The sequence below is a fragment of the Condylura cristata genome, unplaced genomic scaffold, assembly GCF_000260355.1.
Source record: "Condylura cristata isolate star-nosed mole 26May11 unplaced genomic scaffold, ConCri1.0 scaffold00034, whole genome shotgun sequence".
Taxonomy (NCBI): Eukaryota; Metazoa; Chordata; class Mammalia; order Eulipotyphla; family Talpidae; genus Condylura; species Condylura cristata.
In genome coordinates this window covers 2,434,230-2,453,926 of record NW_004567135.1, presented here as the reverse complement: position 1 = coordinate 2,453,926, position 19,697 = coordinate 2,434,230, and the positions used below count along the sequence as shown (strand labels likewise).

The window sequence follows — 19,697 nt, the reverse complement described above, 5'->3', positions numbered from 1 at the left end:
AAGCCTGTACTAAATGCGGTGTTAGTTTTATTGTTGCCAAAAATTAGAACCAACACTTAAGTCCTTCAACAGGTATCTGACGCAGTTATAAACATATTCCATGGTCTTTCCATGAAGCACTGCTCAGCAGTGTCGGGGTAGTGATACATGCAACGCCTTGTGCAGATCGCAAGGGCACAGGCTAAAGAGAGGTTAGAGGTGCTGAAAGGCGCCACACTGTGTGGCAGCATTTTGAGATGACAATGATATAGAGACGGAGGACAGACTGGCAGTTACCAGGGTTACAAGTCACGAATGGAGTGGAGGGAAGTAGAAGGGTTCTTGTAGGAATGGAGCTATTCTATGCTTGATGCACAATCCACTTTATGAAATTGCAAAGAGCCACACATACACATCTAAATATCATTCGCACAAGAATACACAAATTATGTGTAAATATACATACAAAGGACTGCATCTAAAGCTGGTTATGGTGCTTGGTTATATAAGCTGTAACTATTGGAAGAAAGTGGGTAAAAAGACATGGACCAAGCTATATACTTTCTTTTTGCACTTTCTTGTAGATTATACTTACTTCACAATGCAGTTAAAAGAAATGACTAAAATTACAGATTAAAGATCTAGTAAAGGAAGACGTTTAAAATGTTATTATAAGTATATTCCATATGTGCAAAAATCTAAAGGAAAAAACTGAGCACATTGGGTAGAGATAAAAAACAGTCTGAAATATCAGAAACACACTAGAAGATTAACAACACACTAGAAGCCCAGACAGAACAATGGGGAAGGGGGAGGGCTGGAGGACGTAGCAGTAGAAACCAGTGACAGAAAAAACAATAGAAGAAAATGAACTAAGCATCAGTTAACTGTGGGATAAATTCAAATTGCCTAATATAAGATCAATATTCTAAAGAAGAGAGCAGAAAAAAATAGTTAAAGAAATATTAATTTAAAAGTGTCCAAACTGAAATAAAATTTTAAATACACAGATCCAAGAAGTTCAAAGAACCAAACCAAGGTACCTACTCATCAAACTACACAAAGCCACAGTAATAAAGTAAATCTTAAAAACAGTCAGAGAAAAAGGACATAGTCAACACAGAAAACCAAAGTTTTCTCTTTAGAAAACTACTCCAAATTGGAAGACAGAAGAGTAGTGTCTTAAAGGACTAAAAGAAAATAAACTATCAACCAAGAATTCTATATGCCCAGAGAACAGCTTTCAAAAATGAAGGTAAAATATTTTTTCAGACATGCAAAAGTCAAAACAATTCATCATGACCAGAAATGTGTGAGTCTTTATGCCGAATGAAATGTGATAACAGATGGAAATCAGAACCTACACTGGGACTGAAGAGCACCAGAAATGCTAACTAACAATATGAGTAAGTATAAAAACTGGGTTTTGCTAGTTAATTTTATATATTTTAAGGTATCGGCCATTCAAAAGAATTTTAATATACTATACAATTACTCATAAAAGTAAAATGTATGACCAGAATAAGGCACTAGTTAGGAAGAAAGAAACAGAAGTATATTATCAGAAAATTCCTATACAAGACAGGAAATAGTATAACATTACCCTTATATATACAAATTTTTGTATAATTTATGGCCCACAGGAGGAAAAGTAGAAATCAATAGGAACTAACTTGGATGTCCAAATACTGGACTTACTAGACAGACTTTAAATCAGCCATTTTAAATAAGACCAAAAAAAAAAAGGAGAGGAAGTCATGACTGAAGAACTAAAGGAAACGTATGTACCTGAAAATAGAATATTAGAGAAATTATAAAAGGGAACCAAACAGAAATCTTGGAGTTGGAAAATATGAAAGACTCAGAAGAGGGGGTCAGCACAAGATCTGAGTAGACAGAAGAAAGACTCAATGAAGTTTCAGGTAGGTCAATTAAGATGATCAGTCTGAGGAACAGAAAGAAAAAAGAATAAAGAAAAATGAACAAATTATCAGAGACCTATGGGACATCACCAAGCATATCAATAAATCCATATTGGGAGTACCAGCAGAGGAAAGAAAGAATGCTTAATTAGCCAAATATTCCACAAATTTGATTAAAAGCATTAAATCTGCAGATCTAAGAAACTCATCAGAAGCCATGGAGGCCAGAAGCAACGGAAGATAAATCCAAAGTGCTGAGTAAAAAGGACTGTCACCCAAGAAATGCTATATCCAGCAAAACTAGTCTTCAAAAGTGAAAGAAAAAAAATGAGAGAACTCATCACTAGCGAGGTCATATACAAGAACTATTAAACAGATTCAGCCATTCGGGCTGAAGTAACAGGAACCAAAAACTAAATCCAGATTAAAGAATGAAGGTCACTACATGGTAAATGGAAAACAGTATAATTTTTTCTATCTGATTTAAAACATTACTGCCTATATTATAACTATGTACCTATGTTAATGGGCACATAATGTATAAAGATGTAATTTATAATAGCTAAAGAAGGGAAAGGGAACAGTTATATAACACAAAGTTGTATGTACTATTGACCTGAGCTTGTATTGCTCAATCTACATTGTTGTAAATTAATTGTAATTGTAGGGGAAAGAGAATCTACAAAATCCCATAAACAATATCATACTTAATGATGAAAGACTGACTTAATCCATCTTTCCAATACCAAGGATATCTACTTTTGACTATTCTATTCAACACTGTATTATAGGTTTTAGTTGGGGTGATGAGGAAATAAAAAGAAAGAAAAGCTGCCTAGACTGGAAAAAGAAGAAAAGCTATTTCTATTTGCAAATGACATGATGCACGATCTAGAAAATCCTAACCATTCATTAAAAACAAGTAAATTCAGCTAGACTGCAAATTATATTAATTATTAAATTAATTTTTTAAATTTGTTGCTCCTGTATACAAAAGTAATAAATAACCCAAAACCAAAAATTAATACCAAAAAATTCATTTATAATACTAAAATATTTAGATATTAATTTATCAAAGTGTAATAGGATAGGATTTTTCAAAATATAAGACTTATACATTGAAAATTACAGCTATTACTGGTGTAAATGAAGGAGATCGAAGTAAGGAGAAAGCTAGAAAGCTACCCCAAATGCTTGGATTGGAAGACTTAAAGTTACTAAGGCAGTAACATTCTCAAAACTGATATACAGATTCAATGTAATCCTTGCCAAATCCCAACTGGCATTTTTGCAGAAACTGACAAACTAATCCTGAAATTCACATGGAAATGCAAGGAAACTAGAATAAGCAATATAACCTTAAAAAAGAAAAAAGTTTGAGAAATCACATTTCCCAATTTCAATTTACTATACAAAGATGCAGTAATGAAACAGCATTGTAGTAAACAGAATTGAAAGTCACAAAATAAACCCTTATATTTACAGACAACTGTTTTTTTTAAATAATATAATTTTTTTTACATCATTTTGAACATTTTTTTTCATCTCAGTTGCAATCCTCTTGGGTTTCCCAACACCAAGTCACCCCATGTGCCATCACCACAGTCCAGCGCACTTCCCTCCCCCCACTGTTTTTGATCCCATTCCCCACTCCATACCCATAAAATTTCTCTGGTATACAGACAACTGGCTTGTCACAAGAGTTCCAAGCCCATCAAATAGCTCAAGGTTGATATTTTCAACAAATAGCGTACATCTACATGTGAAAGAATAAAGGTGGAGTTCCTCCCTGGTGGCACAGTGGATTGGAGCACAGCATTGCGAAGTCAAGCCATGTGAGTTCGAGCTCCGCCTGGAGGTGACCCACATAGCATGGCAGACCTCTTCTGTCTCGCCTGCTGCTCCCCTCAGCAGTGGACTTCGTCGATCTGCCCGTTCTGCTCCCCACTCTGTCTCTGGTGAAGCCTCTCTCACCCCCTCACCTTTGGCCTGCACCCCAGTTCTGTATGCATAAATAAATAAAATCTTAAAGAAAAGAAAAGAGGTGGAACCAGACCTCATACCATACACACAAATTAACTCAAAATGGATCACAGCACTAAGTATAAGAGGTGAAACTCAGAAGAAACAACTGAAAAAAGTCTGTGACCTTGGGTTAGACAAAACGTACTGAGACACAACACTAAAAGTATAAACTATAAAATAAAAAATAGATCAGGTGTACTTAATCAAATTTAAAATTTCTGTCTATGATAATATCAAGGACATAAAAAGATATAGGATATATATAGGATTGGGAAAAAATATTTGCAAATCATAGATCTGATAAGGGACTTGTAGCCAGAATAAAGAATTCTGATGGCTAAAAAAAAAAAAAAAAAAAGACAAATTATCCAATTTTTAAAAAGATAAATTACTTAAATATACTTTTTTGCAAGAAAAATATACAAATGGCTAAGGATATTATTAGTCATCAGGAAAATGCAAATCAAAAGTGAGATACTACTTCACACCCACTGGAATGGCTAGAAAGAAAAGACAGAAACTTTCTGAGATTCACAAACCGAGCCCCCCACTGCCCCCAACACACTGCCGGCAGGAACTTTCTACCTATTTTCTAGAGATGTGAAAACATATCCACCTAAAGTTATCCATACAGATTTTACTGTACCCCCAAAGTGGAGACAGCCCAAATGCCCACCGATGAATAAATGGAGAAGCAAAACGTGATATATCCACTGTGGAATATTGTTCACACAGAAAAAGGAAGCAGGTACTGATACATACTAGAACTTGGACAAACCTTGAAAACATTATACTAAGTGAAACAAGTCAAATTCAAATGCTCACATACATGACTCCTTTTGGGTGATCTGTCCAGATTAGGCAGACCCACAAAACAGTGAGAGGTTTCCGGGGTAGAGGGACCAGGGAGTGCTTACTTAGTGGGTATGGGAGGGCGGTTTGTGGGACCAGGAAAAGGCCTGAAACCAGAGAGCTGGTGGTCACACAACACTGTAAAGACACTAAATACCACTGAGTTAGATACTTTAAAATTGTTAGCTGTATGTTACGTGAACTTCATATCGATAAAAAATAAAATTTAACTTGGAAGGAAAAAATGCATAGGTCCATACAAAGATTTATACACAAATATTCATAACTTCATTTTCAACTGCCAGAAACTGGAAACAACCCGAATGTCAACGAGCAAGTGAACAAAAAATGTTGTATCGCTAAACAATGGCAGTAAGAGGGAATCCGGCTACACTACTGGCCACAAAAAGGAATGAACCGTGTAACAGCATGATGAACATCAAAGTAATCAAGCTGTTTAAAAAAGCCAAACTATAAATATACTTTATAATTCCATTTCTATAAAATTTTAGACAACACAAACGGCCCTACGGCACGAAAGAGGGCCAGTGGCTGCTGCAGACTGCAGGCGTGGGGACGAGTCGCCAAGAGGACGGGGTGAGGAACTGGTGTGCAGTGACGGCCGTGCTCATTACCCGGAACATCTCTGTCAAAACGCCGTGCACACTTAACAGCGCAGCTTCCTGCACGCCAGTTACACCTTAATGAAGTGCTTCTTTTGAACAGGCGGGAAGGGCAAACCATGGACTCTGCTCGCCTCCCCACAAGGATAAGCAGTTTTAAAGCCGCTTCACTGCATGGAGTGTAGACAACGCTTGACAAAATGAAACACAGAAAACCAAAAAAATCGCATAAATTTGAATCATTATAAACTTAAAAATATTTCCATTAATGGAATCCTCCATTTTTGATGCCCAGGCTTCATTTTTGATTGGTCTTCAATGAGTAGTGCTAGGAACCCTCCTGTCCTGACCAATTAACGTGGTCTGTGAATGCGCGCTTAGCTACACCAAGAAAGCCCCACAAGAAAATCCTAGCGAGGTTCCTGAAAGCTGAACAGCACCTCAAAGGTGAAATAATAAGCAAAAAGGCAGCTATCAGCTATATGAATCACCCTTTAAGAGTCCCCAGATTTTAGATACTCAGATTTTGTAGCTATTTAACTCTAATAAATAAAAATTATTCCAAAACTTACCTACTTCCTACAAAGCTAGAAAAGCTTTAAGGTTAAAAATTCTAAACTGGACCTTTCCTTCCCACTGTCTTAAACAGGAATAAAAAGGCACAATCTACTTACTAGTGGGGAAGAATTATGAAAATGGGAGTGAAGTTCAGACGATCAGAACTATTTATATGCGTCTTTAGGCCAGATGCGGTAATTCAAGCTACCATCCCCTCTTACCTTCCACTACAGCAGTAGCTTTTACTTTTTTAATTCTCTGCATTTTATATATGGTGAGTTTCATTTCTTCATCTATTAAATGGTCACAGTGACACTTTTCAGCTGCATGAGGCTACGTCAGGATGACATGAGAATACAGGCATAGCACTCCCGCTGTTCCTGGCACATGAAAAGGGCTCCAAAACGGTACCTATTGATGTTACCTGAATAAAGGTTCAGCCTCCATGAGTCCCGTGCTGGAACGGCATCACACAAGAAGTAAGTCTAACCTCAAAAAGGAAAAAGAAAAAAGTCAGAATCAATTCATTAAGACTCTCAAAGAGAACAAAGAGCTCTGTTTCAAAATCCGGAGTAGCCCAGTTCATTCGCTCACACTTCCGCAGTCCTGCGTCTGCCCTGGACCTCTACAGCACCGGCACCTGCCCCCAAGCAGCATTCTGCTGGGGGGGGGGGGGCCTCGGCCCCTCCGGCAATCCCCAGTCAGGCTCGGATCTCGTGATCTTCAGGTTGACACCCTGCAGCTCAGCGGCTATGCCGCCATTATCCTCACACCAGTCCGCAGGCTCAGCCCGCAGATCTGAGGTCTGCTCAGAGTGCGCTCTTGGTAGTTCCTGCAGCCCAGTTCCAAGAGATGTGTGCGTGCCAAGGCCTCCTGCGCCCGCACGCGACCCAAGCAGGGCAGCTACATTCCGTTGAATTCAGGCGCCACCCGAGATAATGTCGGTCCCAGCTTCCGGGCTCAGCCTCCCAGGACTGTTCTCCACAAGCCCATGTTTCTGCCCAGCTGGTAAACAATCAAGGGTCCCTGATGCCCTCCTCGAACTGCATAGCCCAGATTATTTGTGCTTCTGAAGGAACAGCTATACACCAGAGCTGGGACACGCACCTCAAGCTTGACTGATCCCCTGGAAAGGCACACAGAACTCAGGGAAGCCGTTTACTCCCGGATCACTGACTTGTCGCAAAGGGTCCTGAAGGACAGCACTCAAAGGCCACCGACGGGCAGAGGACGGGGCCTGTCTTTCTCTGTCTTCTTGGGTTCGCCACCCGAAGCTCTCTGGGCCCTTCCTTTTGTGTTGGTATCAACACTGGCAGAGTGACTGAGTCACTGGCCACGGGCAAATGAACTCCATCTCTAGCCCCTCTCCCCTCCAAGAGAATCAGGGAATGGGAAAGTTCCACTCTCTAATGATTGTTTCTCTGGCAACCGACATCTCTAGGTATTTTCCCAAAGTTTCCTTCCTAACGTAACGAGCATACCTCAAACAATCTCAATATTCAATTCCAAGGGGAGATATGAGACTGAACTGTGGGTGAAGAACTAGAATGCGTATATCTGGTCATCTGATAATGACCACTCAAGATAACCACACCTACACAGCCTATAAATCAAAGTACCACAGAAAGAAGAAAAAGAGGTCTGATACAGAATATTCTTCAGAGTGGAACAAATATGGCAAATGCGTAAGTTAATAATTTGCAATCTGTGTCACTGTAGCTACTGCAGGGCACTGAAGGCAGCAGCTACTTGTCCCACTCCAGGGAAGCCTTAATGCTGGGTGCCACCCCGGAATCCTAAGCCCATCTGGGCGCTTGGAAGCCCCCAAAATACCTACGGTGGGCACCAGGATACTCCGCTGAGGAATGTCTCTAGCTCGGCATTTTGAGTGACACACTAAAGTCTGACTTTCCAATGTTCTTCCGGTCTCTACAATCCCTGTACATCAGGACCTGGAAACTAGGGGTGTGTCCCACTTGGGTTAGGGCTGGAAGTGCGGCCCGAGGACACCACCCTTCACCTTCTCACCATCCACTTGCAGCACAGGGACCACCTGCCGCAAACCCTGATCCAGGAACACTGCCTGGGTGGCAACTTTCTTCCAGGAAATGCCTTACTCTTGCCCATCTAAAAAAAAAATCATGACTTGCCTTTACCCAAGGCCCTCACGTCATAACCTTGAGCTGGGCAAAGGGGTGCCCAAGAGAGCCCCACCACACATGGTCCCGCCACAGCAAGGAATCAGCCAAGAGAAGGCAGCGTCCAGAGAAACACTCTAAAACAGTTTCCTACCTGACTAATTATAAAACTAAGTGCTATGCCTGAAGTAAACTTAGATTTTGCAAGTTTTAAGGGATTTATTTATACAATCACTCAGATAGTCAAGCTATCAAAACCTTATGTTCTCTACTTATTCTAAAAATCTGCTTTAGCCTCAGAAAGCATCTTTCCTTTCTCTGATAGTAAAATCTGCGCTCAGAAAATAAGATGGCAGTTCTATCTGGCAAGACTGCTGTGAGGCCTGAATCCAAAGTTTTCAGGCATTGACGAAGAGCTGGCTACCAGCACTGAACGGAAGAGCCCTCGCAGGCAGAGCTAGGCTGAACTGACCCAGCTGCAAGTGTCTGTGACAGAATCACAGTTGATAAAGTGTTTTGGAAGACACTCACAGTGTCTTAAAGATAGCCTCACAGGAGCGGGAGGATTCAGTTCAGCTCTCTGACTAGCGGACCATTCTGCAAACCTTAATAATGGTCCTGTCACCAGAAAGACAGATACTTTGTCCTGGCCTTCTAATCAGCTGCATGTGGTAGCCAACATTCATCTTTTACAATAAAATGCCACCTCTGAGTTTCTATTCCTATCAAAGCATCACTGGTTTGGACAACAGATAAATTAGAATCTACAGTTAACAAATCTACTTGTCTCAGACCCAAGACAATTAATTAAACTTATCTTAAGGAAGCAGAATTGCCTCTGGTCACCTGGAGCCAAGCCTGAAGCCCTCATGTCACTGTGGCACAGCGAACGGCCATGACCTGAAGAGCGGCCATGTCCCTGCCAGCGGTGCACCGCACAGAAAGTGACCGTCCCATCAGAACAATGTCCAAAGTCAGCTGAATCTTCAACAGTGAGGCCGATTTTTCTCTAAAATAAGGATGGTGACGGCTTCCTTAATGAGAAACCCAATAAAGGCAGGGCAAGAGTTCATTGTGTGGACCTGTTGCTCATCTAGGACTTCAGCAGATTATTCTGCAGGGCTGACAGGTCACTGACATCTGTGTTTGCCCAAGATTCTTGTTTATTTCACATATGAAAAATGCTGTCAAGGCAACTACAATCCAGACAACTTCTGCTATGGAGCCTGTCCCTTCCTGACTTCATTAAGCTCTGTGGGGAAGAAAGCTGTCATTCCAGGCCCATACTAAGACTGAATGACTAAGAAGGCAAAGAGTTTCTGGAAACAGAGCCCATAAAAGGGCCCCTCAGCAATTACCAATTTTGTTAAAAGAATAAGAACTAAACAAAGATCAAAATCACCTGGGAAAGATAGAAACATCTTCAATAGTACCATATGTTTGGCATTATTATGGTAATTTCAAAACAGTCACAAAGTCAAGACCTGAAAATATCTGGTACTTGGCCATACTGAGTCATCATAAAGGACAGTCTTTAACAAGTAAACTTTGTTCTTACACAGACTTCAAGAAAGGCAAGACAATTAAAAAAAAATCCACTTCAATTAAAAGGAAGGGAGAAACAGAGAAAAGGAGAAACAAGCAAAAGCTATGGCTACTGTTGTAGATTAAACATGGCCACAAAATCTTGCAACAATTCCATTAAAGAATTGGAATTTAAAAAAAAAAAAGAATTGGAATTCATTTCCCCACTCCTTGAATCTGAGCTAGACTATTTTCTCACTTTGACAAAAGAATGCAGCAAGAATGAAAATGTGCAGTTTCTGAACCCAGACCTTATGAGATTTTTCAACTTCTACTCACCTTAGTGAAACCTAGCCAGTGTGCACCGAAGCCAAGAGCAGCCCCGTGTTTACCCTGCACGCAGGTCTAGTGCAATGCAGGACGAGTGAGTGAGCGCACAGGTCCAACTCGGTCCCAGCCAGTCTGCCAAGTGATCACAAGAGTGAGCTGAGCAGAGACGAGCAGAATAAATGCAAGCTGCTGCAGACGAGCCCTGCCTGACTCCCCCCATTTAATCATAAGCAAATAAATAGTTGTTTTAAGTCACTAAGATCTGGGATGGTTTGGCCTACAGCAATAGAAAACAGAAATATCCACAATTGGTTGAGGTAAGTTAAACCATCAACAGTGATGCACTAAGAATCACCACGTGCATTCCTACAGCGTAAAGAAACTAGAAGAATCTCTAGAGAATAATGTACAGGGCCACCTTCCACTGGTAATGTGTTAATAACAGGACTCTTTCTGAGCAATGTGTCATTAGGTGATTGTGTGATTCTATAAACATCATGGAATATAATTACAAAAGCCTAGATGATAAAGCCTACTGCACACCTAGGCTGGTATGGCACAGCCTACTGGTACTACTATTGTATAGGCATCATTGACCATAACATCATTAAGTGACGCATAACACTGCCAGATTATCCCAGCAAAACATTCACATTTACTAATATCTTCCTACGTCTATCCCATGTGAATGTGTGCAAAAATATGTATTACACAAAGGGCTCATATCCAAAATATGCAAAAAATTTCTACAAAGCATTAAGAAAAAGACAAGCCAATTTTTAAAATGGGTAAGAGGGCTTCCCTGGTGGCATGAGGGGTTAAGCCTCAGCATGAAGCTATCAGCAGTCAGACAGCACTGCAGCACAGTTTGATCCCTGGCCACAGAGCTGACCCACATGGCACAGCGCAGCTCTCCTACCTCGCCTACTGCTCCCCTCAGTAGTGTATTTCAGTAAAGCTGTCTGTTCTGCTCCCCACTTTGTTTCTGGTGAATCCTCTCAACCCCCAACCCCGCACCTCTGCCCTACACCCCAGTTCCTGTACGCATAAATAAAATTAATCTTTAAAAAACTAGTAGAGATGGAATAGGCACGTCACAAAAGAAAACACATAAAAGGCCAACATGGCTATGAAAATATATCCCATGTCAGTAGCATCAGGGAAATAATAAAACCACAAAAAGATATCATTACAGTCCCAACAGATTAGCTAAAATTAAAAGGATTGACAATGCTAAGCATAGTCAAACATACAGCACAATCACAACTCTCATCATTGCTAGCAAGACAACGAATTAACACACCACTCTGTAGAGTTGGTAGTACTTAAACATACATCCATCCTATGAACTAGCAACTCCCATTTGGGTATATAATCAATAGAACTCAGTGCTTACATCTACGAAAATACATACACAAAAACACTCATAGCAATATTAGTCATAACAGTCCAAAGCTGGAACCCATGGAAACCACTCAGTAGAAAAACTACAACCAGACAATGGACTATTACATAGCAATGATAACAAATCACACATATGTGATGTGTGTGTGTGTGTGTATAAAACTTTCATGAACCTCAAAGACAATTTTGTGCAAAAAAGATAAAAGTATATACTATATGATTCAATTAATGTGAAATTCAAAGACAGATCAACCTTAACTATGGTAACAGTCAGAATAATAACTTAACTACCTTTGAAAATCATTTTAGCAATATATTATAGAGTATTCCTGGTACTTAATAAGGTTTATTTCCAGAGAAAACTGACTATACAAGACTGTTCGAGAGACACCTTCCAGGATGATGGAAGCAGCTAATTATGCTACCGTCCAACCAGTCAGCCAACAGATCCTGCTAGTCTAAGCTTTACTTTAGGAAAGATATGATCTAACCTCCGCCTGGCCCTCTGTGGCTCCATAACCAAGTTAGCACCTTACTGTAGGACTTCATCATTTCCACTGGCCTCCTTACCGCAACACACACTGTGGTAGGGTGTTCTTGGAAAAAAACAAATGTGATGGTATCAACCACCCAAACCACTACCATACATGCACACACTCCCTTCCAGGACTCCCCACTGCTAAGATAAATTCTGCACTTCCTAACAGAATAAGTCCTGTTATAATCTAATTACTACTTTTTCTCTCTCGAGCTCTAATATTACATAACAAATTGGTTGTACAGTAAGTCCTCACTCAACGTAGACAGTAGGTACTTGAGAACTGCAACTTTAAGTGAAACCATGCATCATGAAAGCAAGTCCCTAAGTAACATAGATGTGATGAATCCACAAGGTGATGGTTGTGTTCTATATCAGTCAGGGTGCCCTTTATCTTGCCAATGTTTTAATGACAGGACATTGAACAAAATGATGTTATTCCAGGACATGCAGTAGTTAATCTAGAAGCGATGCTTTTCTCACTGCTGTGTTTCTGCATATAATACACTCTCTAGAACAGCAGTTCTCAAAGTGAGATCTCAGGACGTTCAAGAGACCAAACTTTTCATTATAATAAGATGTTACTTTTCATAATAACACTTAGATGTCATTTGCCATTCTTCGCCGTGGTGACATAAGCTATGAAGGTCTAACTACTGGATTTATGCCTTAGCATAAATCAAGGTAGAGGACTCAAACTGTGCTAGTAATAAACTCTTCATCATCCCAGACTTGCCATTTAAAAAAGAAAAGGTAAATTTTACTTACAGTTGTCCTTGATAAAGTAATAAAAGTTAGTAATGTTATCAAATTTCTACCCTTGACTACATGTCTTTTAGCATGCTCAGTGACACAATAGGAAGCATAAAGCATCTCTGCCATACATCAAAGTACAGTAATTGTCTTGAGGAGAAGTAACTGAGCTGCTTTTCTCATGGAATATTGTTATTTCTTGAGTAAACAACTGACAGGCAAACCATGGTTATTCAAACAATATTTTTCACAAAAACGAACAAAGTGAGCTGTTATTTCAAAGAAAACAAATGACAGTATTTGTCAGTGATACAATTCAAGCATTTAAACTAAAATCAGAATTTTGAAAATGTGTGCTGTGAACTTGACAGTTTGTCAATACTTTAAAGCTTTACAGATGAAGTGGTGTTAATATTAGTAAGTATGAATGTTTGTAATTGTACAAAAAACCACATCAGACATTTAAAACATCAGTATAACTCAGCGAACCACACTTTCCAGCTCACCAGTCCATGTTCAAACTCATAACACGGGTAAATGATCCATTCAAGAACAAGATTAACAATTGGGGCTTGGTGTCACTGAGTGCAAACAGTCACCAGTATGGCTTTAGAGTCCACACTGCAACTGGCACCTAAGGACTACCACCTACTGAGTTTGGCCAGAATACCAAAGAATATCTGTAATACTCGCAAGATAATCAAAACTCTCTTTTCCAACCGCGTATCTCTGAGTCCGGACCGTCTTCCTATACTTCAATAAAATGACGCTCTGGAGCAGACTGAGTGCAGGTGCAGCTGTGACCATCCAGCTGTGTCTCCCCAGCACAGAGCCCCAGCGAGCCGCAGCTATGGCTCTGTCATACCCCGGGGTGGTGGACCTCAGGAAGGGTGTGGCAGCAAGCGGCCTTGGGGCGAGGGGCCGCGGGCAGCTCACTAGCACACCAGCTCACAGACCCAGTGTGACTGCCCCGAGGAGCCAGGCTACAGGGTACTCACATTTAAGAAAAAGATGTGAACAACCCACACCCAGGAAAGACCGTTGCTAAGCGATGTCTTGGCTGCCATGAGAAAGGCAGCTGCCCAACGGACCCCTCCACACCTCTGTATGTCAACAAAATCTTTTCAGGGAAAAAGAAATGACAGAGAATCCAGCTGTCATCTATTAAACCAGACATTAAGGAGAGCTCCAAACGTGTAAGACAATAACCCTCCTTCCTCTCACTAAATCATTTCCATTTAAAAATGTTTTCTCATTTAAAAAAATGTTGTCTTGAAAGGAGCAAAGAAGATACAATGGAACAGAGAAAATTTGTTGAACAAATGGTGCTGGGAAAACTGGGAAGCTACATGCAAAAAAATGAAACTAGGTCACTACCTCCCATCATACACAAAAATCAATTCGAAGTGGATTAAAGACCTAGGCATAAGAATGGAAACCATAAAACACCTGGAAGCAAAGATGGGCAGAACACTACACAACATACACTTCAGTGACATCTTTGAAGATACAGCACCCAACATAACGATAGTGAAGGCAAGGATAAATAGATGGGACTACATCAAGTTAAAAAGCTTCTGTACAGCAAGAGACATTACAAAAAACAGACATCCCACTGATTGGGAAAAAAATTTCTCACACAAAACTAGCGATAAAGGATCAACCACAAAGACATACAAAGAACTGATGAAACTCAACAAAAATAAAGTAAACAAACCCATCAGAAAATGGGCAGAAGAGCTAAATAGACACTTCTCCAAAGAGGAAATGCAGATGGCCAGCAAGCATGTAAAAAAATGTTCAACGTTGTTTGTAATGAAGAAGCTGCAAATTAAAATCACAATGAGATACCACCTCACCCCAGTGAGAATGGCACATCTTCAAACAACTAGCAACAACAAATGTTGGTGAGGATGTGGAAGAAAAAGGAACTCTCAACAAATGTTGGCGAGGATGTGGAGAAAAAGGAACTCTCCTGCACTGCTGGTGGGAATGCAAACTAGTACAACCACTATGGAAAGCTGTTTGTAGGTTTCTCAAACTGCTACACATGGGGCTTCCATAGGACCCAGCAATCCCACTCCTAGGTATCGACCCAAAAGACACAAAAACACTGATTCAGAAAGATACCTGCACCCCCATGTTTACTGCCGCTTTATTTACAATCGGAAAGACATGGAAACAGCCAAATGCCCAAAGTAGATGACTGGATTAAAACAATGTGGTACATATACACAATGGAATATTACTCAGCAACCAAAAAAAAAAAAAAAACCACATGCCGTTTGCAGCAACATAGATGGAGCTGGAAAAGATCATGCTTAGTGAGATAAGCCACAGATAAAAGGAAAAATACCAGATGGTCTCTCTCATAGCAGGACTATAAAGGACCAGGGAAGAAAATAATAATAATAATGAACAGTTATATACCAGAGACATTTTACAGAGGTGGAGTGGGGAGTGGGATCAAAAATGGTGGGGGCACCCTCCCTGGTAGCACAGTGCGTTAAAGCACAGCACTAAGAAGCTAAATCCACTTCCGCATGAGTTCAATCCCCGCCTGTCCTGGAGGTGACCACATACCGTAGATCTCTCCTGACCCATCCGCTGCTCCCCTCAGCAGTGTGCTTCATCAATCTACCTGCTCTGCTGCCCATTCTGTCTCTGTGAATCCTCTCACCGCCCCTGCACCTCCGGCCTGTACCCCAGTTCTGTGTGCATAAATAAATATTTAAAAAAAAAAACAGTGGGGGTGGGAAGCGCACTGGACTGTGGTGATGGCACACAGGTGAGCTGGTGATGGGAAGCCCACGGGGATGACACCTGAGATGGAAAAGGCACAAAATGATGTAAAAATCAACTATTGTATTATTTTTTTAAAAGTCTTGCAGAGACCTTCTTATTTTTAATGAATGAATGAAAGTTTAAGTATTTTCTTACTTTCAATTTCTAACATTGGTAAATATAACCCATGTAAATAAAAGTTTAACTTTCAGAGCCTACAATAATTTTCAAGAGCTAAAAGGTCAGGGATCAAAATGTAGACTCACCACTCCTTCAAGGTTCCAAGCCTCCAGGAAGTCTTTTCTGTAACGTAAAATTAAAATTTATTTTATTTTATTTGGCTCTATTTTATTTGGTTAGATAGAGAACAAAGACTACCTTCTTTTATAGGCATTCAGCCGCCAGTATGCTGATGGGTTAGGCTGAAATGCTGAGTGAGCCACTGTAAACATACATGGATCAAAAAACTCAAATTAAAAACAAATTAAAAAAATAAATAAAATTCAAATGTAACCAATTCTGTGTATATTCTCACCATTAATAAATTCTCTCTCAAATCCTGAATCAACTGCTGGAAATGTAAACTGCATGTTTTTTGAAAGGCAATTTTTCAATATAAAAATTACAATAGTACATACATTTCTTACTACTATTTCAAATTTACAAACGATTTTAAGTGCGAAGTTATTCATGAAGTACTGCTTATAAATGCAAAGACAGGGTGGGGGAGGCTCAAATGTCGTTTAATTAGCAAAGTGATGTAAATAGTACATACATATCTCCTAATACTTTGCAGACATAAAAGAGACTAAGGATATCTTGAAAAGATGATTAAAAAAAGCACATTTTTGTAAAAGTATATATTTACATGTGTATATATTTTTATGTGTATAAATGCATACGATGCACACAAGATGTTATTAGTTGCTTCTGGGAAAAAGAACTGACTGATTTGGGTGAAAAATCAAAAAATAAAATTCACCCTTTTTGGTTAGCCTTAGCATTTTGAACCATGTAAACACCAGTTCATAAAAATAAATCTAGGGCCTTGCTGGTGGCACAAGGTGTTAAGTCTCAGCACTATCAAGCTATCACAGCCACTGCGGCACGAATTCAATCCCCGGCCAGGGAGGGACCCACAGGGCGCAGCAGACCTCTCCTGATCCGCCCACTGCCCCCCTCAACAGTGGATTTCAGTGGACCTGCCTGTTCTGCTCCCCACTCTGCCTCGGCTCTACTCTCCAGTTCTTGTATGTATAATGAATCTCAAAAAAGTAAATTGCAAATCAAATAAAAAAAAAGAGAGGGGGACTTTCAGATTAAGAGATTTTAAAGCTATTAGACAAATACAAGGTAGATTCTATTTGGATCCAACTTTAAGCACAGAGGCTGTTAAAATACATACACATATATAGTTCAATCGCAGTACTAGGAATACCAGGTATTTTAAAATAAAAGAATTACTGTTCTTTATTTTAGATACACAAATCATAAGTTATTAGGACTTTTTAAAGTATTTTTTAGAGATAACACTGATATATTTATGGATGAAATAATGTATCACATATCTACTTCAAGATCATCAGGAGTAGGGTGTTAGGAACACGGATACAGTAAGACAGCCACAAGCCAATAACTGAATGGAGGTTCACTTTCACTGCTCCTGCTTCAGATGTTTGATACTTTGCATAATAAAAAGTTTTTGAATAAAACAAGTCACTGGACCCTCCCTGGTGGCCCAACAGGATAAAGCCCAGCACGGTGAAGCTGTCCAAAGCAACTGCAGCACGAGTTCAGACCTCTCCTGTCTCCCCACTGCTCCCCTCAGCAGTCCATCTGCCTGTCCTGCTCCCCACTGTCTCTATGGAACCCTCTCACTGCCCCGGCGCCTCTGGCCTGTACCCCAGCTCTGTGTGCATAAAATAAGTAAATCTTAAAAAAAATTTAAAACCCACCCAGCTACTGCCTCTCCTTAACATTTTGTCTCAGTAAACATTGGAGACAGTTCATTCCTTCAAGGAACAAACACATCTCCCGTCTAGGACTCGCCCACGGGAGCCGCGCGAGACATGAAGATGTGGCGAGGGCAGGGGGGCGCATGGACCCCACCCAATGCGAGTGACACGTGGATTGGTTTCTCTACTTTTTACATTTCACCCCGTGTATAAATCCAAGTTGAGAAAAAAATGCATCGTGTTTTTATGGATGGGGGGGGGGATTTTTTCCAGTGTCCTTAAAATCTCTTGACCATAGTAGTAACAAAGTCCTACATTGTCAAATCTGACCTGAACCATACCATACTCACTTTACCTGTCAAATATTACTCATTTAGATTAATTATTCAAAATAACTGTTCCTTTTAAACTGAAGTTCTCCCCAGCTCCATCAACAGGTCTTCACCTCTCTTCACCTCTCAGCCTGGCTCGGGGAGCTCGAGTCAGTCAGCCCACGGGAGGCAGTAGGCTGAACTCGCAATGTGCAAACAAGGCGGCATCAGAGGACCCAGCCATGCGGCCAGGTGTGAGGCTCACGGCTCTCTGGCTCAGGGTGCTGCCCCATCCTCCCCGGCCAGTGAGTTACCTCGGAGGGGAAAGGTCACCCCGCATCACCCAGAGCCTACTCAGTAATCAGTTTCCAGCAATAAGTCTCAAAATGGTCTGACCTTTCACTGGTACAAAAATTAATTGGATGCTATCTTTTTTTTTCCTTACTCTAAAAGCTGAATATTGCCTGTCTTGACTATTAAATTCCCAAGAGATTTCAGTTCTGTAGGAGCTCTAAATTTAGCCAAGTAATAGAAATAGTCGGAAGGAATGTAATTCATTTCAATATCTGCACTTCCATGTTGCCAGGCAGTGAATTTCTTAAGTCAGCTCAGAGCAGTCATCCACATAAAAGAATAAATATATAAGTCATGTAATCAGCCTATAGGTCAGTAATATTGGTAATTAAAACATTATCTATGACTCTGGAAATATCCAACTTCCCTCCAAGAATAGCTACATTTCTTCTACAGGGAGGATTCTAACTCTTTCAACAGAACATGCTACACAGCATCGCACCACTGCCTTACAGCTAATTTACGTTTCCCCATCAGGGGAACAAAGAGATGGGCTCAGTGTTCTCACCTTCACTATAAAATTGCCTTTATGGAAGGGACAGACGTGTCTCATTTCATGCACAGTTCCAAGTTATGGGACAAGGAATGATTAGGGTACAGCAGATTCCAGTTCTGGGGCTATTTATATTTTGAGTTTTCTAAAGCAGAAGGAGCCATAAAGCCATCTACCACAGAACCCCTGTCTTCCTGTCAGTTTCCTAGAGTGTCCTCACAGACAATTATGTAAAGCAGATATGCAGATGAACGGAAAGCGCAGGCTTCAAAGTGCAAAGTATGAAAGGCCTGGTTTAGACGTTTCCTTATATAAGATTTTAATTCAGACCGCAGGAAAAGAGGAAAATCAGCACAGGAAGAAAAAGCCCAGATTAAATGAGAGTAAAAAGGACAGGAAAACTTCCTTTCACTTTCATATGTCATCAGACCAGGGGGAAAAACACTTGATGTCAACTTTCTGTGCAACACCCATCCCCCACAAGTCACCGCTGCCCACGTGTCACTCACTGCGAGAAAGAATTCTGCTGAGACGCTGTCATCCAGTACCTGGGGAAGACACACACGGGGCTTTGGTCTGGAATCCACTCTGTTTCTTTTCTTGGAAATAAATGACCCCATAAAGATAGCAAAGGACAGGTAAGAGTGAGAAGTGGTTCCCCTTTAATGGAATGACACCCCGCAAAATGAATCAGGGTTCCCTACAAAATGACCCAACTCCAGGTCTAGGCTAAGCAAAGAACGAAGCTGCCTGAAAGCCTCGTGTTGTGGTCATGCAGGGAAGGGCATCGGCGCTGGGCTTGTCCCACCCTGTTTGTGCGAAAGGCTCCCAGTGCTGCCTTCAGGACAGGCACGTTTAGCTTTTTAATGGCACTATTTTTTTTTTAAAAAGATTGATTTATTCATACATAGAGGTACAGGCCAGAGGTGCAGGGGTAGTAAGAGTCTTCACCAGAGGCAGAGCGGGGTGCAGAATAGGCAGATCAACGAAGTCCACTGCTGAGGGGAGCAGCGGGCAGGTCAGGAGGGATCTGCCGCACCCTGTGGTCACCTCTGGGGCAGGCGGGGATCGAACTCATGTGGAAGCGGCTTCAGCTTCTTAGTGCTTAATGGCACTATTTTTAATAGTGAATATTGTTAATATTTTTAAGATTA

The 19,697-nt window shown here is 40.7% G+C and overlaps 1 protein-coding gene across 1 annotated transcript in view; it reads right to left on the bottom strand.

Moving 5' to 3' along the window:
- R3HDM2 (R3H domain containing 2) overlaps positions 1 to 6,440 on the bottom strand; it is an 87,525-nt gene extending 81,085 nt beyond the window's left edge. The window contains exon 1 of the mRNA XM_012732279.1: positions 6,384 to 6,440. The gene's annotated coding sequence lies outside the window, so the exon portion shown is untranslated. The remainder of the gene's footprint in view (positions 1 to 6,383) is intronic.
- Between the last annotated feature and the right edge of the window lie 13,257 nt (positions 6,441 to 19,697).